Source organism: Lissotriton helveticus, chromosome 2_1, assembly GCF_964261635.1.
Source record: "Lissotriton helveticus chromosome 2_1, aLisHel1.1, whole genome shotgun sequence".
NCBI classification, from domain to species: Eukaryota; Metazoa; Chordata; class Amphibia; order Caudata; family Salamandridae; genus Lissotriton; species Lissotriton helveticus.
Window position 1 is genome coordinate 2,057,658,918 of NC_136059.1, and position 27,761 is coordinate 2,057,686,678.

The 27,761-nt window shown below is 41.2% G+C and overlaps 1 long non-coding RNA gene across 5 annotated transcripts in view; it reads right to left on the reverse strand.

The window, feature by feature from the left end:
* Nucleotides 1-8,469: 8,469 nt before the first annotated feature.
* Nucleotides 8,470-27,761, reverse strand: part of LOC144819034 (uncharacterized) — an 81,065-nt gene continuing 61,773 nt past the window's right edge. The window contains exons 3-8 of one of the 5 annotated variants that reach the window (XR_013607203.1): nucleotides 27,427-27,537; nucleotides 26,924-27,063; nucleotides 21,375-21,485; nucleotides 20,873-21,012; nucleotides 17,757-17,815; nucleotides 8,470-9,391 (exon numbers count right to left, since the gene is read on the reverse strand). This is a non-coding gene — a long non-coding RNA (uncharacterized LOC144819034). The remainder of the gene's footprint in view (nucleotides 9,392-17,756; nucleotides 17,816-20,872; nucleotides 21,013-21,374; nucleotides 21,486-26,923; nucleotides 27,064-27,426; nucleotides 27,538-27,761) is intronic. The other 4 variants (XR_013607202.1, XR_013607206.1, XR_013607204.1 and 1 more) reach the window with 4 other exon arrangements.

Sequence of the window (27,761 nt, forward strand, 5' to 3'; positions counted from 1 at the left end):
GAAGTCTTCAGTCATGGTGGATAAAATCATTGCAGTAGAATCCAAACGGTCAGGGGTCGAATGCCCAACATACTCCACCCATCACAGGCCTCTAAAAAGCATAAAAATGATTAATGACTTAAATAATCTACTCAACATATTTGTAATGCTCTTGACCCATAATCTGATTTCAAATGATGTGATCGTGGGCAAATGCTTTAATTCATTGAGCCGCCATTTTTTTCATTATCACATATGAGAGCACCTTCAAATGTGCGAGTTTAGCATGTCTGCTGTACAAAAACCTATTTTGTTTGATTTAATAGACTAAACTTTTTTCCATATATAATACAAATCAAGCCACATATAAGATACGCATGACCACTGACTTTCATCTTAGTGCATTAACACCTTTTTCATCAGGGCAGGGGCAGGAATGTTTCTCATGAAGTGGTAGCACACTGCCATTTGTAATCAGTAGATTGTACATCGAAATGGCCACAAATTTTCCCACTGACATGTGGCTTTACTGATAAAACTATACAGTGTACGTGGGGAAACATGGCGGCAGACGCTTGAGCTGCTGCGGCGCTCTGTTCATGGACTCCCGTCCGGTGCTTTTAAGTGGGAAACATGGCGGCAGCCGCTTGAGCTGCTGCGGCGCTCTGTTCATGGACTCCCGTCCGGTGCTTTTAAAACGTTACCGGGCTGAATGGAAATGCGGTTTTCCGATGTAAGGTTATTCTGTAGCATTAAACGCTGCTGAGTTCAACAAAACGAGCTCACCTTCGGAAAAAAATCGGCGTTTATTTTCTCCCACTTGCTCGTTCGCTCGCCATTACCCCATGTGTTTGGAGGGGGTGTGGCTATTCGGGAAGGCTGCTGCGGCGGTGATCATTCCGGCTGCTGTGGGCTCGGTGTGTCGGCAGAAGAGTTTGGATGTACGCCGGGGGTCTCCCCAGGTATCAGTCAGTTTTTCGGTGTGGAGCCTGGCCGCCCTGGAGCTCCGACGGGGACACCGGACTCGAAGCCTTCTCCCTGGACATCGTGGTGCCGCTGCGCGCCCCGTTTTGGAGGTGGAGGCGACTGGAAATTCTGCCAGGAGTACACTAGAGGTGGAGGTGCTGACGACGGAGCAGGAACAGGAACAGTGCGAAGGAGGTGGAGGCAGCAGCGATGGTGGTAATGGGGTAGAGGGAGTATACAACCTGAGAGGAAATAGATATAAAGTTTGCAAAGGTGAGGCCAGAAAAGTGAAGAATAAACAAACTCTGCCTCAAGTCACTAGGTTATCTGGTGATGTTGATTTAAGCTTGCCCACTGTTTCATGTTTGGGTGAGGTGGGGTCGTAACTAATTTGGTCGAATCTGTGGGGGCCAGTAACACTATTTTTGATAACGCCAGCACGAACAGCAAAAAGAAGATTTCCTCATACTTGACAGGCCAGGTTAAGGCGAAACGCGCCTATACATGTAAATCATCTAAGGGGTCTAAGGCCAAAAACTCCAGCTCTGTCTCAAAAATAACTCTGTCATTGAGGTCTTTTTTTAAGGTGATTCCGCAAGTGGTATTATTATCAGATAAGAGTCCTCCCCCTGATAACTTGGGAAAGTCACCAGCAGTGGCTGTAGGTCCTGAGAGGGCAACGAACATTGAGGTCTTGCCTAATAATAATAATACCCTAATGGATATGGCTACAGGCGGTGTAGAAAGCTCAGTGGACTTGGGAGTTAAGGTGGATGTTGGATTAGATCAAGTCAGAGTTGAAGTTGGAGTCAGAGTTGAAGTTGGAGTCGGAGTTATAGAGAGTGCTGCCGGTGATACTCTTGTTTGTACATCGGCTACACCAGGTCATCCCCCACCTCTCGCTTTGGTCCTGGCTCCCCCATTGGCTCCTCCTTTTTTGTTGGCCCCCTCATCTGTAACATCCGGTTCAAATTTACAAGACACTATGCAGGGAGCTACATCAGCCACATCGGTTACACCAGTACCCCCGTCTAGTGGCACTAATGCAGACCTGGTTGCCACTTTGCAGGCTTCTTTTCAGGGAATGTTTACATCTCTGTCGGCTGATATCAAAAAAGGGTTTGAGACTTCAGCAGCAAATCAGGCAGACATCAGGTGTTTTTGTGAATACCTGGATACAAAATTAAGTGATCTCACACTTAGAACAGAGGTACTTGAAGACAGGGTCACAGGCATGTCTTTACATCTTGATGAAGTAAAAGGGAACATCACCACGCTTAGGAAAGACAATCAAATCTTAGCAGAAAGAATGGAGACGCTGCAGAATAATGCCCGAAGGAATAATCTTCGTATCTTGAATATTCCTGAGGACAAAGAAGGTTCGGACATTAAGCAGTATGTCATCTCGCTGTTGAAAGAAGCGTTGCGATTGGACCAGTCAGAGGAAGAATTAGCCTTAGACATCCAACGCATTCATAGAGAGCCTTTCAGAAAGAATCCCTAAAGATCCAAGCCCAGAAAAGTCTTGGTTAACTTTCATACATATTCCCTTAAGGAAACTATCTTAAACCTGGCCTTAAAACAGAAATCTGTTAGTGCGAAGGGATTCAACTTTCAAATTCGATCTGATTTGTCCAGGGCTACTCTGGATAAGCAATGGGAGTTTGGGAAAAGGCTCGAGGCTTTTAGAAGTTACAGTGCAGTGGCTCAACTAGTCTTTCCAGCAGCATTGAGAGTTATGTATAACAACAGCATGCATAACATTAGATCAGTGCAGGCAGCGGACGAGCTACTGCTGACCATGGGCAAAGAAAAAGGAGGGTCCAGCTAGGCTAAGCTTCCCTGAGTGGCTAGCTAATAATATTTGGGAAACTAAAAAATATAAAGAAAGAGATTACGCGGAATATATGTGTATAAGGATAGAGGGAGAATGCGAAAAAAAAGGGCTTAATCTGTTTGAATTAAATTAAAGCAACATATATCACAGAACACAATAACTCATAATACACAATATCTATTACACAACATGTACGGATAGTATAGGGCACATAGGATAGATTTACTTTTTTTTTCATTCTCTCTTATGACATTTTTCTTCCCTCCCGGTCATAGTAATGGCGGGAGACCTTGATAGAGTGCTATCTTCTGGTTTTTCCAGATACATAGAGCAAGGGTTTCCCACGGGGGTGGGGGGTTAGGCAGGGACACAGGGGATGGGGGGACGGGTTGCAGGGGAATTGTTTTTTAAAAGTCCACATTTTCGCTTTAATTTTGCGTTATGCTTATTATTGTTTTTGTTGATGTCTAAAGGGCATCTGACTGTCCAAACTTTCTTTCTGGTTGGAGGCCTATTGCAGATTTGTTTTATTAAACTTGAGGGTACTGCTAAAGTAGGGAGGGGGGAATATCAGTATAATGAGTAAATTGGCTATTCTCTCCTGGAATACTAATGGTTTGCGAACCAGTCCAAGGAAAAATAATATTATGCAATATCTCCATGATGCAATTGCACAGATTATAGTTATCCAGGAGACACATTTGGCTGAGTCTGAAATGCTCTCCCTAGCCAAAAAGAATAGATGGATTGATTTTAGCATAACAACTTCGCAAACGATGCACACTAGAGGAGTGGCAATCCTTTTTAAAAAATCTATTAAAGCGAGATTGGTTTCTAAGTTGGTAGACTCTGCTGGCCGGTGGGTAATAGCATCAGTCATAATATCGGGGTCTCCAATCACTATAGTGGGATACTATGGTCCTAATCAGGACGACCCATCGGCTCTGAAGACTCTCTTTTCACATCTGTATCTATTCCCTGAACCGGTTATCTTAGCAGCCGATTTTAACATAGTTTTGGATCCTTTAATAGATAAATCACCCTCTAATAGAGCTAAAGCCTTATCTAAAACTAGGTCATACCTGCAAGACAGCATGAAGCAGTTAGGGTACAATGATATCTGGAGATCACTGCATGGACAGTAAAGAGGAGTCACATTTCGCAACTACAGATACCATCACCAGTCTCGAATTGATTTTATTCTGATTAGTCAATCATTAGTTAACTTGGTTAAATCAGTCTCCCATCTACCATTTCATCTATCAGACCATGCGGCTATTCTTCTAGATTTGGAAGGGTTTCCTAAGAATAGATCAAATAATTGGTCTTTTGATCGTTCATTGCTCTCCTTGCCAAATATCATCGACGCCCTCAATGTGGAGGTGCAGTTCTTTATGGAAGCAAACTTGGGTTCGGCCTCTCCAGGCGTTATATGGGATGCGCTTAAAGCATTCTTAAGGGGTTACATAACTAATAAAGCTTCACATAAGAATAAGATCTTTAGGGAAGCAGTGGCCTCCTTAGAACTGGGGATGACTAGAATTCAAACAGAAATTGCTAGGCATCCGGACACCCTCTCGGCCACAGTACATGAGTGGCAGAATAAAGTGACCTCCTTAAAAGGCGAGCTAAGCTCAGTTTTAAATGCCAGGGTTTTAGAAAGATGGGAAGCCAGCAAGTTGGCACATTTTGAATATGGCGAGGAGGCCGGAAAGTTGTTAGCCTGGAAGAAGAAGTCAGAGCAAGTTCGTAATAATATTAACTCAATTACGTCCGGGGGTGTAACATTCTCAACCGATGTTGACATTAGGAGAGCGCTTCGAGATTTCTTTAGTGAAATATACTGTGAAGATAAGAACATTGAGTCAAAACAGGTTGAAGATTGGCTGGCGGGGGTCTCTCTTCCGACACTGTCACCAGAACAAAGCATCATACTAGAAGATCCTATCTCTCAAGAGGAAGTCAGGATGGCAGTGGCTAGTAGTAAAAAAGGGAGAGCATCAGGGCCAGACGGTTTGCCATCGGAAATTTATAAAGCCCTGATTCCAACAATCGTCCCTTTCTTAACCGAATTGTTTAATAAGATCCTCCAGGAAGGGATGCCCCCCCTACTTCATGGGATAGTGCCTCAATTACACTGATATTAAAACCAGGAAAATCAGCAACTAATTGCGGGTCTTATAGACCAATTTCTATCTTAAACACAGATTATAACATTTTCACATCTGTGTTGGGAAATAGATTGGGGGCAGTTGCAACAAACATCTTGCATGTAGATCAAAAGGGGTTTGTAAGGGGGCGTCAGTTATACGAGTTGACCTACGATCTCATAGGTGCCATCGATATGGCGACATCAGCGTCACTCCCCCTTGCAGTCCTGACTTTGGATACCACCAACACCTTCGATAGGGTTAACTGGGTCTACCTATCGGAGGTCTTGGGAAAATTTAACATCGGCAAAAAATTTAGGCGCGCAGTCAAACTCCTGTATAGAAACCCGTCAGCTTCTATACTTGTCAATGGAGAACTATCAGACCCATTCAACATCACTCGTGGTACCCGTCAAGGCTGCCCCCTCTCTCCCCTTCTGTTCGATCTGTATATAGAGCCTTCTGCTCAACGGTTTCGGGACAATTGTAACATCAACCCTTTTATGTTTGAAGGTTGGGAGAGGAAGGTAGCCTTATACGCGGATGACGTTCTCATTTTTTCATCGGAATTACATTCGGCATTTCCGGCTGTAATTGCGTTGGCTGAGGAGTTTGGATCCGTGTCTGGCTATGAAGTCAATGCGGCCAAGACGGATATAATGGTCTGGAGTGACCCTGTGCCTGTGGCAGGGGTACAGTTAAGTCCAGTCCTACGTTACTGGGGTCTTAATATTTATAAGGATATAAACGAGATAGTTCCATCAAATTTCTCGCTTATTGCTAAGGAGTGTCGTAGACTTATGAAATCATGGTCTGCACTTCCGTTATCTTTATTAGGCATTTCTTCCGAAGGTTACATTTCTATTTAATACCATCCCCCTCTTTTTTGAACCTACAATGATAGCCAAACTCCAAAGTGACATATGCTCCTTTATTTGGAATAACCGTAGTCCTAGAATCGCTTGGAAGAAGATCAGGCGCCGAAGAGAGAAGGGCGGCTTGGCAGCGCCTGACCTACAGCTCTATGGGTGGGCCTTTCAGTTGTCCCATGCCAGGATGCTGTTAACATCGCCGTTAGATTCGGGGTGTGGGCACATGTTTGCAGCATTGCTTAGAGGGGAAAAGGTTGCTGATCATGAATTTTTGTTTAAGTTTGGGGATCCCAAGTTTTTAAAACAAGTAAAACTGAAGGTGTTGAGAGATTTATCTAAAACATGGGCTAAAATCAGGCGTTCAATTAAAAATGATTATTATTCTTGCAAGGCTCCATTATGGAATTCACCTGGATCACCGAGCTGGCTCTTGGATAGTCTTGCAGCGCCGTTGCATGAGGCAGGATTGGTGGTATGGGGGGATCTTTTTGTTGATGGTAGCTTACTCCCGTGGGAGGTATTGAGTTCAAAAATAGGGGCTGGGTTTTCCAGGTTTAAATACCTACAAATACAAAGCTGGGCACACTGACAGATTTCTGTTAAAGGCAGATTTCAGTTAGGGGGTGATAGTAAAATAGTGTCCCTCTTAATAGATAAGCCTCCAACCAAGAAAGAGGTCTCACTTTGGTACAATCTTTTACTTGATGAAATCGAGGGTGAATTCCAGTTGCCCGACTTGCTGTGGACCACACATATTACCAACATGTGGTTTGAGTCCTTTAAGATCATGTGGAATATTGTGAAACCATCTTGGCTACGCCGGAACCACCTGGTAAATTTACCGAATCGGTAAATTTACCGATTCTGTAAAATACCGAATCAGTAATTTTACCGATTCGGAATATTCCTGATGTAGGTAGCACTGTTTCCAGTGCTACAGGCCTTTTAGATTCGGTATTTTACCGCCCAATCCAATTGGGTGGTGAAATACCGAATCCAGGTGTGCATGCACATCTGTGCATGCACACCTGTGCCATACAGACATGCCCTTAGGGCAATTCTGTGTGCCACATGGCACACATGCCCGTCTTTGGGGTGCTAGAGGGTGTCAAAGTGACACCCCCTGCACCCTTGCAAAAATCGGTATTTACCGATTCGGTAAATACCGAATCGGTAATGCCCATTGATTCCTATGGGCTTCAATGCCCATAGGAATCAATGGGCATTACCGATTCGGTATTTACCGAATCGGTAAATACCGAATCCTTCCGATTCGGTAATTGTAGAAATACAGGGCCAGATGTAGGTCGGTCACGGCCGAAAATCGGTATTTTCGTCCGTTACCGAGCGGTATGTAAGAATTGGTATGTAGGGGCCAGATTTTACAGATTCTGTATATTTACCGATTCGGTAAATTTACAGAATCTGTAAAATACCGAATCGGTATTTTTACCGATTCGGTACCTTCCAGATGTAGGTGGGACTCTTCTGAGTCCCAAAGGCCCTACAAATTCGGTATTTTAACACACAATCCAATTGGGTGTTAAAATACCGAATTCAGGTGTGCATGCACATGTGTGCATGCACACCTAGCCATGTGACTGACAGACATGCCCTTAGGGCCACATGGCACATATGCCACATGGCGCATATGCCTATTTTTGGGGTGCCAGAGGGTGTCAAAGTGACACCCCCTGCACCCTTGCCAAATTCGGTATTTACCGATTCTGTAATTACAGAATCAGTATTGCCCATTGATTCCTATGGGCTTCAAGGCCCATAGGAATCAATGGGCAATACCGATTCTGTAATTACAGAATCGGTAAATACCGAATCTTAACGATTCGGTATTTACAGAATCTGTAATACCTACATCTCCCCCCTTCATATTTACCTACTCTTAAATACCGAATCGGTAAAATTCGGTATTTAAGAGTCGGTAAATATGAATTACCTACATCTGGCCCACAATTACCTACATCTGCCCTCCTCATTTTTACCACTTCTTAAATACCGATTCGGTATGAATCGGTATTTAAGAAGTGGTAAAAAAGATTTACCTACATCGGGCCCTAAGTTAGACTGTTGGTCCAATTTTAGACCTAAAGTCTAACTTTACTGCCAGTAAAGATAGACTTTTGGTCTAAGTTTGGACCACAAGTCTAAGTTAGACCTAAAGTCTAACTTTACTGCTACTAAGGTTAGACTTTTGGCTTAAGTTTAGACCAAAAGTCTAACTTAGATCAAAAGTCTAACTTTAGTAGTAGTATAGTTAGACTTTAGGTCTAAGTTTTCTTTTGTGACTCAGGCCCAAAGTTTGGAAATACAGTTTCTGCAAATGTGTGCCGTTTGCACATCACCAAGTAAAGTGTTCTGGCTTCTTTTGCTCCTATTTAACTCTTTGTTTGCATCACATTCAAGTACAAAATAAAATTGCTTTTGTAATTCCTGATAGATTTTGAAATATTTGTAACATTAATTTACCTGCTAGTTATTTAAATGTTATGTGTTAGAGAAAAATAACTGACATCTTCCAACAGCTTACTTGATGACAACCTCTAACTCTAGTAAGAGAGAAAAATAAACCTAATTTTCCAAGAAGTGATTAGTTAAAAGACAAACTGACATTTGACCTTTCCTTGAACAGACAGCAAATGTGTCAAGATAAAAACAAGATTTAATAGCCTTTTTATTGCTCATTCACTTTCTGAATAAACAGAACACGTGTTCCTTTCCAGCCTAAGTTTACTGGCCAGATGGGACTAGTAGGTGCTAAAAATAGGACGAGTAGACTTTGAGGCCTGCGTCAGGTGTGGAAAAGTAGGCAGGAATAGTTCAACAAAGTGACTGTGTAGCACACCCAGGAGGACATTAGGGTCGAGATCTCTAACTGGCTGTGGTATCAGTCTTGCCATTCTGAGCTCCTGGGTTTTTGCATGGTTGAGCTCTCTGTCGGACAGAAGGGGGATATGGAGCTGCTGAGACAGGGGGCCTGCACAGGGTGGTGTTTATGTCCCGCAGCACCCTAACTAGGGAGTCCACCTTGGTGTGGATGCCGGCTAATGTAGATAGCAGCAATTTCCTGGTATGTGTCGTTCTGCAGCGCCTTCATTTCACAGATTTTAGCTAATACCTGGCCCATGACACTTTGAGAGTCCTGATAGACTTCCAGGACTTGGGTGGTGGCAGCCTAGGTGTCTGTGGCCCCCAGTGGGATCACTCTGTGGGCTAACCCCATAGCACTTTGCACAGAATGCACCCTCCCACTGGGTCCTGGTTCCTCTTTGACTAGAGTGCCGTTAGCCATCCCAGATTCCAGGACTGGGGGAGCACAGGATAGAATTGACTGTGCTAGGCAGACAGGTTGGGGTAGCAGTGGTTGAGAGATGTTGCAGCAGTGGTGATAGGGGTTATAGTGGGCACAGTGAGACCCACTATTGGCGTCTGCCCAGGCTGACCAGGTGGGCCAGAACCGTCATTCACGTTGACCTCTTCAGAAGCATTGTCATCGCTGAGGGCTTCATCCTGGGGTGCAGAGGAACTCTGTTCGGTTTCCAACCTCTGTGCAGGTGCAGTGGTGGATCGACCTGTTTAGAGATAGAAAACATTGTTAATGGTAGAAGTGAGGTAACTACATCCACATTGTTTGTGTCGAAGTAAATGAGGACCTAGAATTGAACCAAATAGATAGAGATTAGTATTGTCATATATTTGCATGGAGTTGAAGTTGGTAATTAGACATTTGTTGACATTCAATAGATGTAGTAGATTTAATCGACTCATTAGATGTGAAGATGTGTAGCATTTTGGCTTTAGTGATAGACATGAAATCTCCAAATCTCTGCTACAAACACATGACGTGTAGTTGTCCATTCCAAGGCCTAGTTATGTCTAAGTCAAAAAAAGAGAGAAGACCCCACGCTTTTTACAATAGAATTCAAGCCAAGGAGATTCCTGATATTTTGCATATTGTAATACTGGAAATCCGAATGAATTTATGTAAATGCTTTTGAATCTGACAATCTGTAGCAACAAGAGTTGTTTCATTTTAGGGGTTTTTTCTCATTTTTTGCCTTAAAATATTTTCCTTGTGATGGGTTGTAGGAACTTGTTGATAATTTAGAAATTGTTTTTTCTTCATCCTTGATATGTTGTATAAATGTGAAAATGTTTTAGGTTTCTTTTTAATTTATTGTACAATATGAGATGTTTTTATTTTACATGTTTTCAGTAGATTCCAATTGATTCTATACTGAAATTTTAACCAATATGTTTTCTAATAAAAAGATTGTGAACGTTATGAATTAGTTTGTGACCAGTGATTTGAACAATTAATATAGTATATTTTGCGAGTGAATGAGATGGCATCCCTTTTAACGAAACTCTTCCAGGGATAGCCCTTTGACTTTTCTAGTTATGTCTAATACAGGCAAACACCCAGCTTGGCTGTATATTTAGCATTGCTTATCATGTGAGAAGTGCAGAGTCAAGGGGTCACCTGGCACTACTAATGAGTTGAGTCTCCTTTATGGATGACATATATTAGGGGTATACCCTTGTTATGGTGTCACTCAAGCTATCATGCTATCAATAGTTTGCTTGATGGTGTAGTGGACCCATCAACTCAAAGTATTCAGACATATATCTGAGTGGAGCATTGTCTGTAAATTGCACAGTCCATGATGAGTGTAGATCAGTTGTATTATGGTAGATAAGTGATAAGGGTCAAAAGGAGTGTAGTATCTTGTTCAGAGTTACAAACACAAGGCCGCATGGTGGTTGTAGTCACTTCAATATCACTTTAACAACACTTGACAAATGGTAACCTGCATAATGAAAGAACTTCAGTAGTGATATGACAGACAAGTGAGAAGGGGCAAAAGGATCTTGGTTAGAGTTGGAGTGACAAGGCCTCATGGTAGTTGCAGTCACTTCAATGTCACTTTAGCAACACTTGACTAATGGTAACCTACATGACTAGTGTAGAAGTTGTAAGATGGCAGACAAGTGTGAAGGGGCAAAAGAAGTGTAGCATCTATGTTAGAGTTGGAGTGAGATGGCCTCATGGTAGTTGTAGTCACTTCAATCTCACTTTACCAACACTTGACGAACAGTTAGTGTACCATGGCTGTTAGCATCATCTATTTGGGATGGACCACAGATTTACATTTTAACACATTTCACGGGTCCTGGATTGATATTATGATAGTAATGTGCTTACCGGCAGCATCGCAACATGTGGCCGGTCATGGAGTTGGATACATGTGGGCTTATATGCAGCAATACACATTGCCACAGACAAACCAACATCTCAGATACTTTGAGTATTGCATGTTAGGAACATAGACAAAGAACAGAATAGCAAAAGCAGAGTTGAGAGCAAACTGGAAATGGTGCTATTGTGGCTGTTACTTGAAGTGTAGCTCACCTGACTCCACTCCCCCCTAGTTTACTGTCAAGCCCTCATTACGCAGGATGGCCAAGACCTTCTCCTCCCAGGGTAAGAGTTGTAAGAGTACGTAGGATGGGCCACCTCCAGGTGTTGACTCTTGTACCTGGTACATACCCCCAACCTGAGGTCATTCCACCTCTTCCTAAAGTCGCCCTGTGTGTGCAGGGTGTTACCGAAAGCATTCACTCGGTTCACTATACTGTCCCACATTTCGGTTTTCCTCCTGGGAGGAGCCTGCTCCAATAATTGTGTGGCTCTACTCTAATGATTTCATCCACCATGATGGTCAACTCTTGCTCAATGAAGCTTGTTTTATTTTTCCCCGGCATGGGGAAAACATAAAATGTGAGTGCGTATATGAATGAAAAACCAACAAGTTATAGAAGAAAAAAGGTGCTAAACAAAATATTCGAGGTGGTAGAAAGTGCTAAATGGAAAGACGAAACAATGGTGCCTTATCTCAAAAAGGCAGAAAACACTTATGCCTGTCTTGTGGGCTACGGATTGGAAGCAAAAATGCTGGTCATGGATGGGGTGTTTTATAGTGTGATTTGTAGGCGTGTTCACTTGTCAAGGCACATCAGGTGTATAGTTTTTTTTTAAATCCGTGCAATCGGCATTGCTGTGTAGTATTTTTTGGCGCATATCGTGTTGGTCAACCGCTATTGGGTAACTTTCATTTGGTGACCACTGCAGGGAGAGTGCGAGTACAAATGTGTAGTTGGAATACGCTTGGAAGGTGGACTTCGGACCTGGAGGCATTTGTAGGCATACCACCGACATGGGAGACCGAATCATTCCTGCTGGGTGGAATGCCATGGCAACGGTTGGTGTTTCAGACAGCAAAACTCATAATGCAGTGGGCGGTTGATCGCCGGTGCAACCATATCGTAGATGACATGGATGCGGTTCTCGGGCGCAGTCCGACCACCAAACTCGTAATCAGCACTCTAATCTTAACTGCAGTATGCATCTTTGTACACTACGTTCCAAAGCTAATAACTTATAGGTGTGGGACATTTAAAGTTTACTAGATCAGGAAAGGTCCCGGTTTGTGTGAAAAGATATCTATTCATAAAATCATGAAAAAATACTCTAACAAAGTAGGAATACTGCTTTGTTTGCTCGAGCCACTCTGCCCCTAAATTCCACCAAATGGTTCATAATATTTCCTGCCCTTAAACGCAACCACTTTAGTTTTAGATACATTAACTTTCAAGAAATTCTCATTGGCATATAAATCTAGAGTACTGAGATTGCGCTGCAGCCCTATATAGATTTAAAAAAATGTTTAAAACACGTCATCAGTATGCATCAATATGTGAACACGTTTAGAAGAACGTTTGTGCGGGTAGTTTTGTGGCTGAAGAAAGAGGGCAGGTAAATCAGAAGGGAACTGAGAAAACAACAAAGGTGCCATTAAACATTTCAGTTTCAACCCATTTCTTATTTGTACTTTTAGGGTTCAGCCTCTACTCTAACCCAGCAAAATTCGACCTCAAGTAGATTTACGCAAATTAATTATTAGTGGGATACCTAGTTTTGTCGGTTTACTACACAAGGCAGGCCTGTGCACACGAACTAAAGCAGTTGAGAAATCTATTTAAAAAATACATGTTAAGGATTTGAGATTTAAAAGCACGTATTTGTCAGTTACATTTTGCACAGTCGCTATGTAACACACTTCTTGCGAAGATTCTTCCTGTCACATCAGGCATAGGCCCTGAAATTCTGGCTTGCTCTTTGTCTTTCTATGTCCCTACTCGCACTCTTCGCTCCCAGGGCCAGGCCTTGGCTGTAGTCCCCAGATACAGGCTTTGCCGTATGGGGGCACGTTCCTTCGGTGTTAAAGCGGCATCAGCTTGGAACTCTCTCCCGGTAGAAATCCGCCAGTTGGAGGATCTCATGGCTTTTCGGAAAGCCTTGAAAACATTCTTGTTTTAGTTCTCTTCTTTAGCCCCAGCCTGTGTGATGTACTTTTAATTTAGAGTGGTCTTTCCTGGTTTCCCTTCCTGCTGTGTTATGTTTTTATATGCACTTCCTTGTCAAATGCGCCAGGACGCTCCTTAGCTGGAGTAGCTGTGCGCACAATAAAAAGCAATAACATAACAATAACATAACATAACATCTAGCAATGCTATTTGCCTTAGTTGCCTCAATCTCTATCAGATCCATTCTTGTGTGTTAGAACTACAATACTCCCTAGCCAGGATTTTAGGATTTCACCTGTTTTATAACAGAAAAACAAATAATGAAAACAAAAACTATCCCAACGCATCCTGGTCATATTTTAGCACTGGTACTGGCACCTGATCAGGGTCCAATGCTCCAGACTATCTAGCTTTACATACATAATTTCCTATTTGTTTACTTGTTGGAGGAGAAATATCATCTGATTTATAGACCTCCACCTACATAGGGGGAAAAAAAGGTGTTTTTGAGTAGAAGCGGGATTTGCAGAGTACAATTTAGTCATGGTGGGCCAGATGTAGGTAATCTCGATTTACCTACTCTTAAATACCGAATCATACCGATTCGGTATTTAAGAGTAGGTAAATGGGATGTAGGTAATTTCACTTTTGAAATTACCGAATCGGAATGATTCGGCTCAAAGCCCATAGGAATCAATGCCAATTACCGAATCGGTAAATACCGATTTGGTAAAATTACCGAATTTGCAAGGGGGACAGGGTGTCACTTTGACACCCTGTTGCACCCCTCAATTGTGCATGGGTGCACTTGTTGCTGACATATATGCCCTTAGGGCATGTATGTCTGCAACATGGCACATATTTTAAAGCAAAAAAAATGCTTTTTGAAGGGTTTTCATTATTTACCACCAACTTCTAGTTGGTGGTAAATAACGAATTCTTAATCCCTTGTAGCACTGATTACAGTGCTACCTACATGTTAAATTACAGATTCTGTAAAATTACCGATTCTGTAATTTAACATGCCCCTACATCTCACTATCCAAATACCCGTCGGAAACGGCCGAAAATCTGTATTTTCGGCCGTTTCCGACCGGTATTTGCCTACCTACATCAGGTCCTTTGCAGGAATTAGGTAGTATGACACGGTAACTGGAGTTTTTTCTGAAGCACATTTCTCCAAATTGGTTTGGATTTTTCTTGAGGACAGCCTGCTGGAGAACGTGCCAATTTGTGTCAAATATTTCTACCATCCGATATCTTCTCCTTTTCTTCCTAAGCTGGATCTCTTTTTCCGAAAAGTACAAAACTGCAGAAATTGTTGCCATATGCTGTGATGTATTTTTGCAGATAACTTGGCATCAAAAGAGTCTCTTAAAGGTTTTGCCTTCCCTTTGATTGGATGGCTTATTGTTTTTACTTCTTTTACAGAATAAAAGATCCAATTTTCAAAGGCAAGAATTATCTCATCCTCCTGCAAAGGTCTACATTTTGAACAATTTGTTTATTGAAAGAAATTATATTAGAAGCATTCCAGTGCATTCGGCCCAGCTTTAATCCTAGTTCCAAGTGCCCAGTTAAAAATGTGCTGCAATTGACAATTGATTGTTACTTGAAGAATAACATGGTCACTAACATCAGGGAAATGCATTTTTACTTCAGTCATTAGAAAGTACAAACTAGAATCGTAAACTATCAAATCTATTATTGATGCCCAGTAATATCCTTGTCTGTCTGGACTACCGGTTCCAACTCTACCACTTACCAAATGCCCTTTTATTGTTCTTAAATATTCAAGTAGTATTTTGCCTACCTTATCTGCCTTGATATGTCCTGCTTACATAGACATTAAAATATTATATTACAAATTTTAATTCTGCCAAACTTTCAGATAGTCTTATCTGTCTGTCCATCTATCTTTGCAGCTCTATCTATCTATCTATCTATCTATCTATCTATCTATCTATCTATCTATCTATCTATCTGTCTGTGCAAGCCTCTCTAAGACTCTGTCTGTGCAAGCCCACCTGCCAGTCTGTGCAAGCCCATCTTTCAGTCTGTGCAAGCATCTGTGTCTGTCTGTGCAAGCCTCTGCCAGTCTGTCGGTCTGCGCAAGCTTGTTAGTCTGTCAGTCTGTGCAAACCTATGTCTGTTTACTTGTATGTTTATCTGTGCAAGCCTCTGTGTCTGTCTGTCTGTGCAAGCCCCTTTGTCTGTCTGGTTGTGCAAGTCTCATCTGTATGCTAAGTATCTATTTCTGGCTGTGCATGCCTCTTTTTCTGTCTGTCCAAGCTACTCTGTCTAGCTGTGCACCACTGTCTGTACAAGCTCTCTACCAGTCTGTGGTAGTCTCTCTGCCTGTGCAAACCTCATTTTTTGTCTGTCTGTGCAAGCCTCTCTGTCCGTCTGTTTGTAAGAATGTTATCCAAAAATATTGCAAACAAGTGTTAAAGACAAGAGGCTAGCAGCCAATGGCCAACCAATTGGCTTTTTTTCAGGTCTGATGTTAGCCAAGACCTGTTGATGTTTCAGCAGCTATGTGTATCACATTGTTAGAGTTGGAAAATGGCCCTCTCTGAGGGGTCACCCCAAACCTTTTGCATTCCTCCTCCTCTTTTTGATGAACTCTTGTTGTTGGCATTCGGACTCTGCACACTTTACCGCTGCTAACCAGTGCGAAAGTGCTTTACCCTAAACATGCTGACATTGGTGTGTTCCTGATTTGGCATATTTGTTGTACTGGTAAGTCCCTTGAAAGTGGTATACCATATACACAGAGTCTGTAATTCAAATGCTACTAGTGTGCTGCAGCACCGATTGTACCACCCACAGAAGCCTCCTTTCAAACCTGTCTCAGGCATGGCACTGCAGTGCCTGTGTGCAGTGCAGTGCAGTTTACTGTCACTTTGACTTGGCATTTAAACTGCTTGCTAAGCCTTAAACTCCACTTTTATTACATATACGTCACCCCTAAGTTAGGTTCTAAGTAACCCTAAGGGCAATTTGCTATCTGAACAAAACGAAGACATGTACCTTTGTGTACTAGTGGTGACAAATAACCAATTTCATTTTTCACTACTGTGAGGTCTACCCCTTTCATAGGCCAGAATTGAAAATTCCTTAATATACTTTTAAGCTATTATTTTCAGAGAGGAGTAGCTTTTTCATGTTTGACAGGTTTGGAATGAATGGTAATGATAAATCCTTCTTACTGGTGAAGTTGAATTTAACATTACTGTTTTAGAAATGCCACTTTTAGAAAGTGAATATTTCACTGTACTTACTGCCCTGTGTGCCTGACAGTCTGTCTATAACACACGTCTGGGCCGGTTGACAGCTACACCTTGTACATTCCTTCTAGACAGCTACAAACACAGGAAAGGCTGGGTCTGACAGAGAACTCATCTGCATTCTGATAGACTTGCTGGGCAGGAAGAGGGGAGATGTGGCTCACTTGCATCTGAATAGGCTGTGTCCTTTCCTCATACAAAGCACTGATTAACCCCAAAGGTTAGCCTGGCAGACAGGACTGGGTTGAAAGGGGTCCTTGTGCACTTTGGAGACTTTCTCTGAAGTCACTCCCTACAATAAAGGCATTTTTAAGTATAAGAAGTGGGGCTCTGGCCCTACCAAATGAGACACTTCTAGATCTTGAACTGAACCCTGGCAGGACTTCTGTGCTGCTTAAAGTACTCAACTGGACTGCTTTTTGGAAAAGACTACCATTATGCTTGTTGCCCTGCTGCATGCTGCTCCCTGCATCTGCTGGAAGGACAACTGGACTCCGACTTCTCTTCAAATGATCCCCAAGGGCTTGCTGGCTTGCCTCCTGTTTTCTGAAGTCTCAGGGACACAACAGACTTCCTGCAATTTTGATGGTGCTGCTGGAATCTGCTGTCTGTGAGTCCTGCCCTTGCCGGAGGTGCCCTCTCCAAGTTTTGAGCCGTAGAAGTGGGTTCTGCAGCTGCTTTCTTCAAACCGATGCATCATCACCACTGCACCAATCGGAACCGACACACAGCCCTTCAATACTGATGCAAAGGTTGTTCGACTACAGCAGTTCTACAGCCTGCGCAGCCTGACAACGACGCTCTGTGTGGGTAGAAGACAATGCATTGCCTTCACTTCAGCGAAGCTCGACCATGACGCAGCAACCAACTGAGTGGAAACGATTGACGCATCGAGCCCTTAGCATCAACGCTTTGCTCCTTCAAAGGTACTTTCTTGGCTGGCCTTGCTGGCGTCCTGTAGCCAGCCTGCTCTCCATCGACAATGTTGTGAAATACTGCATAAGCATCCACTACAGGGAAATATTGAGAAGCACCACCACTTTTATGTAGGAAGAGAAATCTACTCATCAGAAGTCCAAAGATACACTCTATTACTGCCCTTGTTCATCCGTGAGCAACATTATATTTTCTTTAATTAGGTGTTGAGGCATTTTAGATACGGTGTCACTATTGAAGTAAAGAAAGCACATGCACTGTGGCCTACCACAAGCATAATGTTACAGTTAAAATCAGTGCAAGTACAGATTTACATTAATAATCTCTACATTAAAGTAAATACCTACTATGGAGTCATCTCCAAAGTCTCCTCTAGAAAATCAGTTCCATTGGTCATACTGCCTGAAAATGTAAGAATCGTGTGAATATAGGAAGCACTTAGTAGACAAAATAAAACATGTGTACCAACCACACAGCCTATAAATTGGGAACATTTTGCAACCAAAACAAATCTATTTTTTTGTTGTGAGTCTTGTGGATTATTTGGAAATACAATGTGTTTATGTGAAGCAGCATTATATCAAGGAGATTATGGAAAACCAGGAAAGTGAGCTATAGTACACACCTCCTGCTGTGGCTACTCAATCCGGATAGCTGCCTGGTGATAAAAGATGAAGGTGACAAACAACTTGGACATGTGGTGGGATAGACAGACATCTGTGTGTGTTCCTAGACAACACTGCGTCTAAATATGTAATAAGGTCCTAAATAACATTGCTCCTCAGTTGATATTTATCATATACCGCCTCTACTCTTCTGAAATAAAGGTACTCTAACAATCTGTACCTGTCAATGGGCCTGATTACAACTTTGGTAGTGTGAGAGCAGGGCAACACGCCACTGCCCCACTCCCACATCACCAAAACTGACTGCCGACTTCCCGCCGAACTACAAGTTATAATCCGGGCGGGCGGTCCTGCAGTGGCGGGCCAACGGCGGTGCCTTTCAAAAGCTCATATGAGAGACTTACAAAAGTTAGTGCCATGGGCGCACAACAGCGCGTTCCAGTACAGCATGGACAGTGAAGTCCATGCCGTGCTGGGACAGTGGGTGCTTACAGACAGTGGGGAACACCGTGTGCCCCCCCTGCATGCTTCCCTAGCCCTTGAGGGAACAGGGGCCCTGTAGGGCCCCCTATGTTTCCTCACTGCCAGCATTTTCATGCCATGAGAACTGCTGATGAAGAGGAAACCCGTAATATGCTTGGTGGTACAGGGGTACTTACAAGGCTTCCCATTGAAATATTTAGGGAGTCCAAATACCCATTCAGACAATCGAATAATCATGAGGCTCAGAACAGATATGTAGATATTAGGTAGAGACTAAACTAATGAAAAATGGACTGTAGAGATGTATGAAGAGATATGCTCGGTTTTTCCTAATGTTCCTTTTGTTTTATATTGTGACTGTTGTGATTACCATAATTATCACTTTCTTACACAAGTTTGAGGGACATATAGCACGTATTAAATAGCTGTTATGTTGGAAAAAACTATGTAGATCTACTTTTTCTAGAAGGCAGGATGGAGATCTATATGAATGTACAATGCTCCTGCTGCAGATAAACATTACTGGATCTGGCTCATAACACACCTTTACAACAAGTTAGACTCATGCAGATAAGAGGATTGAGAGACACCTGCCATGTCTCCTTTTCTCCAAAGAGGTTACACTATGTATTATTCCTCTTGGTGCTTATGAGATCTACTCAGGCCAATGCAATTTATACAACACAGTAATGATTTATTGATATTGGTATTGGTATTGCCAAGAGAGGTTCAACAGATGGAATACTTGCTTTATAATTTGTTAAATGTAGGCGTCTTTAATGGACTGAAGAGTGGTGTTGCTGCTAGCTTGCAGGATCCCCAAACTACATTATGCATTTTATCATGTAATCTTCACTGGTCCACAAGTCACCAGTTTATAAAGATTTGAGTTAGGATGTGATAGAATTTTACTTCGGTTTGTGACCGCAACTACGGTCGCTAAACATTTATCAGTTACAATCCCCCAGTTGTAATAGTAACTAATTCACAAAGGAGAAAGACTGCTTTTAAAAATATGCCTCCTGTTTGGGAATAGAACTGCAGAGAGAGGTGTTGTTTCTTGCAGGCCTATGTCCCTGCCTTTGTAGCTAATCACAACAGTTTGTACATCGCAACCCGCTTGATTAAGATCGTTTTGCAACCCCAGCGAATGGAATATTTGTGAACTACCGACTAGTACATAAGTCACATTGTAAATTGCATTCTAATTTACAAACCAGTCAGTCTGCAAACTGCACATCCCTGGTTTTAGAATGAAAATATTACATCACGACTTTAGAACTTACGACTTTACAGGGTTCAGAACTGACTCCCGAGTACGTCAAACTTTAATCTATGATGGATCTGAATTGCTCCAGGAGAAAGCTTTTCATGGAATACTCAGTGGCGTGTATCTCTGCTTTAATTAGGAGTGTATCACTATGGGAAATACCACCCCCACGTTAAGACCATTTCTCGCAAAATTGTGCATTTTGGTGAGTTAATTTACCTGAGATGGACATGTTAGGATGAACGTTTTTTTTTTTGTATACACAAGAATTATGGGTTTGCTTACAAATGAACCACACTTCTTCAAAGTAGTGCCAATTATGCTCTGATAGTCTAATGGTATCCACGGCAACCAAGGCCAGGGTGCTTAAAGGGTATATGACACCTACCCACCAAGGTGTCAATACGTCCTTGGATTCAGCCGAATCCAGGTCACATGTAAAAATACAAAATACCCAAGGTACACCAAAGTTAATATTTTTACAAAGGGGGGCGTATAGATGTTGTTGCACACAGATCAATGATTTTTTAACGCCCTGTATTCAAAAACAAAAGACTGTAGGAAATAGAATCAATTGAATAGTCCAATCAAAGCTTCTGTCTTGAAGTTAATTATTTATTTTCCACAGGTTCATAATAATCCAAGTGACAGCCGACGCGCATTTCGCCCACAGGGCTTTCTCAAGGCTGCAAGGAAGATATACATACATGTCCATCAGACACTGTATATGTTTCGATCTCATAGAAACATTAAACCGCATAATGTCATGCAAAATCCCTTGTGAAGGTAACAAATCAACTGAGTTGTTACTCATAAGACAAAATATATTTTATATATAAATGTACATAACACCCTTGTGGACAGTGTCTCCCAGAGACCGACTGTTTGTGTTGGTGGAAAGAACAAAGTTATAGTGGAATAGCCTAATAGGTTTTTTACACAGTAAAACGAAACAGAAAAAGCAATGTTTAAAATCTATAAAGTGACTCATTGTGTTAGGCTTTCTAACCTACGTTTAAAAGACACCATGTCCGTCACCTCGTGCAATTTATATGCGTGCAATCTAGTGATGTTTCTCACCTTAGTTTTATATCTTAAAACCTGGAAATAGTTCCCTTGGTTGTTGTGTTCCTTGATATTATTAAGTAATCCAATTTCACGCAAGTGTTGTGGCACACTTATAAATCAGTGTGTATCTGTTCAGGCTTTAAGAATGTATTCTGTAAGAGATGGTAATGCCATGTTATTTGTCCTATTGGATCAGTGATGATCATAGATATGTTTAATGTCATTTGACCATTTGGGCTATCTCTTTATTCATTTGATGTTGACCCTTAGGTCCATGAGAAGTGTTACGTATTCTAAGCCACAAAAAAACTATTGTACCATATATTAATACATTGTAAAAAGTCCATAATCAAGTTGGCGAGCATTGACTTGTGGTGTATACATTGATATTTAATCATTTAGTTAAAAACATTTAAAAAAAACATTGTTTATGCCAAAATGAAAAAAAAGGACTCCTCTTTATACTTGCAACGTACTAGTACTAGTACCCTGTTTAATTTGAGAAAATCCTTACCGAAAAATCATTTGTTGTGGTCACGAAAGAAAATGTCCAATCAGGCTTGTTGGCCAAACTTCCTCATCATAATCGTAATGGATTGGGCGGGATTGTGATAGATCCCAGAGTCTGCCGGCCGATGTTCAAATTGCAGCCAGCAGGTTTTATTCACGGATAGGGAGAAAGAGTAAAAAAATATGCGTTAGCTCAGTTAGAGCCTGTTTGCACCTGAAGATACCCTTAAGAGTCAAATGGAGTAACAGCATGTATGTGCTGTCTCACATGTTTTAAAAAATAACGTATCGAGTCACCCTTCGGTGAACTCGTGATTTCGTAGCTTCATAGCAATCTCACCTTAAACTTGTCAGTTGTTATCCATGGACTGTCCTCGAGTCGTTCGTTCGCGTACTGCAATCGGGCCTCGTGTTTCCCGGCGGTTTGTTTTAAAGTCACAGTGCCCTTGTTTGTTTTAAAAACAAAGAGCGGACTTACAATGAGTATTTGTTGCGCGTCTATGAGCCATGAAATGGAGTGGCCATTTGTAAATATTTTCGTAACCATACCGCCTAGGGTGCAATTGTCATGTACTACTCGCAATTCGTACGATCCCTACTGTTTTTTGTGGATTTGAAGACAGTTTAAGTAACTCATATTTGAAACCAGTCGGATACCGAAAAAAAGGAGGAATAGAAAGTTTGTTTTTTCTACATAGTACTTTCTAAGTTATCATTCAGTTACCAAGACTCCTGTCCTTTATTCCATTAAAAATGACAAGTCCCTACCCTATGTGTATCCATATTCCTATATATAGGGAATTGAAAAGAAAAGAGAAATTTATTTAAATATTATGTCCATGATGGGACCGACTGAGTAGGATGTGGTCAATTTAAAGCTATTCCACCAACGTAACTCGCGGATCCATAGGATCCCTTGTCCACTTATACAGTCTAAATAGGAGAGAATTATTCTACAAATTACAGAGATTGAGGGGAAAGATAAGGAAACAGAGACATTTTACAAACATTGTATGAATTTACCTTTGTGCATCATTTGAATTCTTATCAGCGTTTCATATATACATTTCAGATCACATATTATCACATCAGGTTATACATTCTAGCCCATGCTACTGGGTACATGAAGGACTTAATTTTTTACAGCTGTGCATCCGCTTTCAACCACTGATCACTTACAAATTAGTTGACTTTACGTTTGTGAGACTGTGCCAGTTATAGAAATTCATGAAGGTCCTTTGTGATGTTAATGCCATGTCCCACCGCACGTAACCTAATAATCCAAAGGCTTTCTGTCTTGCGTAGACATGATGCTTGGTCCCCACCTCTTGGCCCCATATTAATGCTTTTTATGCCGTGCATTCCAAGCTTATGTAAGTCATTAGGATTATGCATACAATTGAAATGTTTTGCCAGTGGGTATCGTGCATTGTTGTTTTTGATGGCACGGATGTGTTCCTGAATTCTATCTTTGAGGGGTCTGATGGTACTCCCTATGTAGATCTTTCCGCACATACACACAATACAGTAAATTACAAACTTCGCATTGCAATTTATGAAGCTATTGATGTGGTATGTCTTTTCTGTGTTGTACTTGAACTCAGTTTTTTTGTGTAGCCCATAGCAACATATGTTGCAATTGCCACAGCGGTAGAAACCCTTTTGTGTTCCTCGTAACCAGTTCTCTTTCCTTAATGGTGGCACAAAACTCGGGCACAGGTGTTGTCTAAGTGTTTTGCCTCTAGCATGTGTAATAATTGGTTTTTTGCCAATTACAGTATTAAGATCTGGGTCATGGGTCAGAAGATGCCAATGTTTCTTCAATATTTTGAACACATCCGTACTGGCACAGGAATATGGTGCAATAAAATTCAATTTACTGAATTTATTACTTTTTGTTTTGCCATTATGGCTGGTCAGTAGAGTGGATCTTTTAATTTGATTTACTTTTTGTCTTGCTCCTTTAATGCTGGCTGGAGAGTAGCCTCTCTTCGTGAATCTACGTTCTACATTATCAAGTTCTCCAACTAGAGCTGACACCACACTACAATTACGTTTGATGCGTAGCATCTCGCCAAATGGTATCGCATTTATTTGTGATGGTGGATGTGCACTCTTCGCATGCAATGTGGCATTGCATGCTGTTTGTTGCCTGTATGGTAAGGTCATCAACCGTGTTTTGTCCACCATCATTGTGAGATCTAAAAAGTTGATCTTTTTGGTGCTTGACTCCATAGTAAAGGCTAGGTTATAACTGTTGTCATTAACAAATGTATGGAATAGGTCTAATTCCTGTTTGGATCCTGCCCAAAAGAGCAGAATATCATCGATATATCTTCCAAAGTAAAGAATATGTTCCAAAAGATGTTCCGGGCAGTTGCGCCAAATGTGTATCAATTCAAATAGTCCCATGTATAGATTGGCATAGGATGGGGAAAATTTAGCCCCCATCGCCACACCTCTTTTTTGGCGAAACCACTGACCATTGTGTAGGAAGATATTGTTATTGAGGACCAGATTTATCAAGTCGAGTAGCATGACTGTATGCTCATAGCATTCAATTGGACGACTGTCCAGAAAGTGTTCAATTGCATTGAGACCCATTTCCCCTGGTATGCAAGTGCATAATGAACACACGTCCATTGTAACCAATAGATGACCTTCTGTCCATTCGACATCAGATATCTTGCTTAGGACATCACAGGTATCCTTTATGTAGGAGGGCAGGTTTACTACATGTGGTTGCAGATACATTTGTATGGATTCCGATATTTGTTCTGTCGGTGAATTTATTCCAGAAATTATTGGTCTTCCGGGAGGAAATCTGCCCTGCTTATGTACTTTGGGAAGTACATATATACATGGGTTGGTAGGTGTGTCATTAAAAAGGTATCTAAATTCAGTTTCTGAAATGAGTCCTTTCCCTTTCCAATGCTTTAGTCGTGTTTCGATTAGTGTGATTGTTAGCCTCATTGGATTACCAGGTAGTGGTGTGTATGTAGTTTGGTCAGCTAGTTGCCTGTCTATCTCTTGGATATAGTCCACCTTATTCATGAGAACTATGTTACCTCCCTTGTCAGCCTCACGTATGACAAGGGAGGTGTTGCTGACTAGTTTTTTCAAGGCACCACACTCATCTTGGGAAAGGTTGTACTTGTCTCTACGATATCTGATCTTAAATTTGTCTTCCAAATGATATAAGTCTTCATGTACTAATTCCTGAAAAAGATCTATGGAGTTATTGCTAGGTAGTTGTGGTGTAAATTTGGACTTAGGTCGTAGCCCACTATCTGTCCCATCAAATGTATCAAGATTGAGTTCTGATGCGAGGCTTTCCAATGACAAGGATGTATCCTGATCCCCCATAGTCATCAGTAGGTGTACTGCTTTGATATCTTTAATTGAGTGTGTTTGTCCTAGTGTGTCTAGGTCTGTGTTGTTCAGACAAATCTGTTTTTTTTCCTTAAAGAATTTATGCAGTTTCAATTTTCTTGTAAATTTAAAACAACTCACATGAAATGATGTAAAGTCGGGATAAGCATATGGACAAAACCCAAGGCCTCTGCTTAGAAGATTTATTTCAGTTTTGGACAAATCATAGTCAGACAAATTGATCACATTGACATTATCTTGGTCATTTTCAACATAGGTACAATCTATGGTTGCTGGTTGCGTGTTACTGATCTTGTTGTCATTCCCACCTTTGTGTTTGGATCCCTTTCTACATTTGCCCCTCCTTGTTTTTTTGTGAATCGCTCCTTTTGTAAGGCTTGCTTGTTCCCTTTGTGGAACCTCTGTAGCTCTAAAAAAAAATGGATCCGTACTAGTGCTTGTAGTTGGTTCTGATATACCCAAGGATTCTGCACTTGTTATGCTACTCATACTTGATGCCTCTGATATACTTGGGGTCTTGGTGGTCATTGATCTTGCATCTTTGTTCCCATGTCCTGTCGTCTTGACATTATCAAATTTTCGAGCAAAGGTATAGACCCTGCCATTCTGATAGTCCCTCTCATCTCTACGTATTTTTTGTAACTTTTTCTCTTTAAGATAGAGCTGATGTTATTGTATCTCATCTTTTAGTATGGTCAGATTTTTCTGTACTACATCTGGAAGATTCATTTCCTCAATTTCTTTTTCTAATACAGAGATATCTATTAGTAGTTTTTCTCTCTTTAACTCTGCATCCCTTATCAAAATGTCTATCATACCTACAGATGAGTTGAGTAGTAATTTCTCCCATTCTTTGAGGTGACCTTTATCCAGGTCCTCAAAGGAGGGAAAAATTAGGATACGCAGCCCTCTGGGTATTTGTTCCTTAGTTATGTATTTGCGAAGGACAGTGGCATCCCACCAACGGGAGAGCTCCTGCTTCTTTAGCCTCTCCAGACGTATAAATTTTTGTTTTAGTCCTTCTTTCCCTGAGTTAGTAGCACTATTGTTGGTGTTAGTGGGATTTGTATTAAACAAATCGTCCATAAGTGCATTTCTGATGTCATCAAAAGCAGCCATAATAACAATTGATTTGTGTCAAAGAAAAAGTTTTTTGTATCCCTGATTGACTGGACTAGGATTTATATGCTGATTCACTAATCCTAACTATATACTCAACAATTTTTATAAATAGGAGATTCACAATTTATCCATCTCTTAAGATGTTTGTATAGAACAATACCAATATCACAGTTAAGGCAAGTGACAGAGTGCTGGTTCAGCAAAATTAGAATTGTATACACAAGAATTATGGGTTTGCTTACAAATGAACCGCACTTCTTCAAAGTAGTGCCAATTATGCTCTGATAGTCTAATGGTATCCACGGCAACCAAGGCCAGGGTGCTTAAAGGGTATATGACACCTACCCACCAAGGTGTCAATACGTCCTTGGATTCAGCCGAATCCAGGTCACATGTAAAAATACAAAATACCCAAGCTACACCAAAGTTAATATTTTTACAAAGGGGGGTGTATAGATGTTGTTGCACACCGATCAATGATTTTTTTAACGCCCTGTATTCAAAAACAAAAGACTGTAGGAAATAGAATAAATTGAATAGTCCAATCAAAGCTTCTGTCTTGAAGTTAATTATTTATTTTCCACAGGTTCATAATAATCCAAGTGACAGCCGACGCGCATTTCGCCCACAGGGCTTTCTCAAGGCTGCAAGGAAGATATACATACATGTCCATCAGACACTGTATATGTTTCGATCTCATAGAAACATTAAAACGCATAATGTCATGCAAAATCCCTTGTGAAGGTAACAAATCAACTGAGTTGTTACTCATAAGACAAAATATGTTTTATATATAAATGTACATAACACCCTTGTGGACAGTGTCTCCCAGAGACCGACTGTTTGTGTTGGTGGAAAGAACAAAGTTATAGTGGAATAGCCTAATAGGTTTTTTACACAGTAAAACGAAACAGAAAAAGCAATGTTTAAAATCTATAAAGTGACTCATTGTGTTAGGCTTTCTAACCTATGTTTAAAAGACACCATGTCCGTCACCTCGTGCAATTTATATGCGCGCAATCTAGTGATGTTTCTCACCTTAGTTTTATATCTTAAAACCTGGAAATAGTTCCCTTGGTTGTTGTGTTCCTTGATATTATTAAGTAATCCAATTTCACGCAAGTGTTGTGGCACACTTATAAATCAGTGTGTATCTGTTCAGGCTTCAAGAAAGTATTCTGTAAGAGATGGTAATGCCATGTTATTTGTCCTATTGGATCAGTGATGATCATAGATATGTTTAATGTCATTTGACCATTTGGGCTATCTCTTTATTCATTTGATGTTGACCCTTAGGTCCATGAGAAGTGTTACGTATTCTAAGCCACAAAAACACTATTGTACCATATATTAATACATTGTAAAAAGTCCATAATCAAGTTGGCGAGCATTGACTTGTGTTGTATACATTGATATTTAATCATTTAGTTAAAAACATTTAAAAAAAAACATTGTTTATGCCAAAATGAAAAAAAAGGACTCCTCTTTATACTTGCAACGTACTAGTACTAGTACCCTGTTTAATTTGAGAAAATCCTTACCGAAAAATCATTTGTTGTGGTCACGAAAGAAAATGTCCAATCAGGCTTGTTGGCCAAACTTCCTCATCATAATCGTAACGGATTGGGCGGGATTGTGATAGATCCCAGAGTCTGCCGGCCATTGTTCAAAGTGCAGCCAGCAGGTTTTATTCACGGATAGGGAGAAAGAGTAAAAAAATATGCGTTAGCTCAGTTAGAGCCTGTTTGCACCTGAAGATACCCTTACGAGTCAAATGGAGTAACAGCATGTATGTGCTGTCTCACATGTTTTAAAAAATAACGTATCGAGTCACCCTTCGGTGAACTCGTGATTTCGTAGCTTCATAGCAATCTCA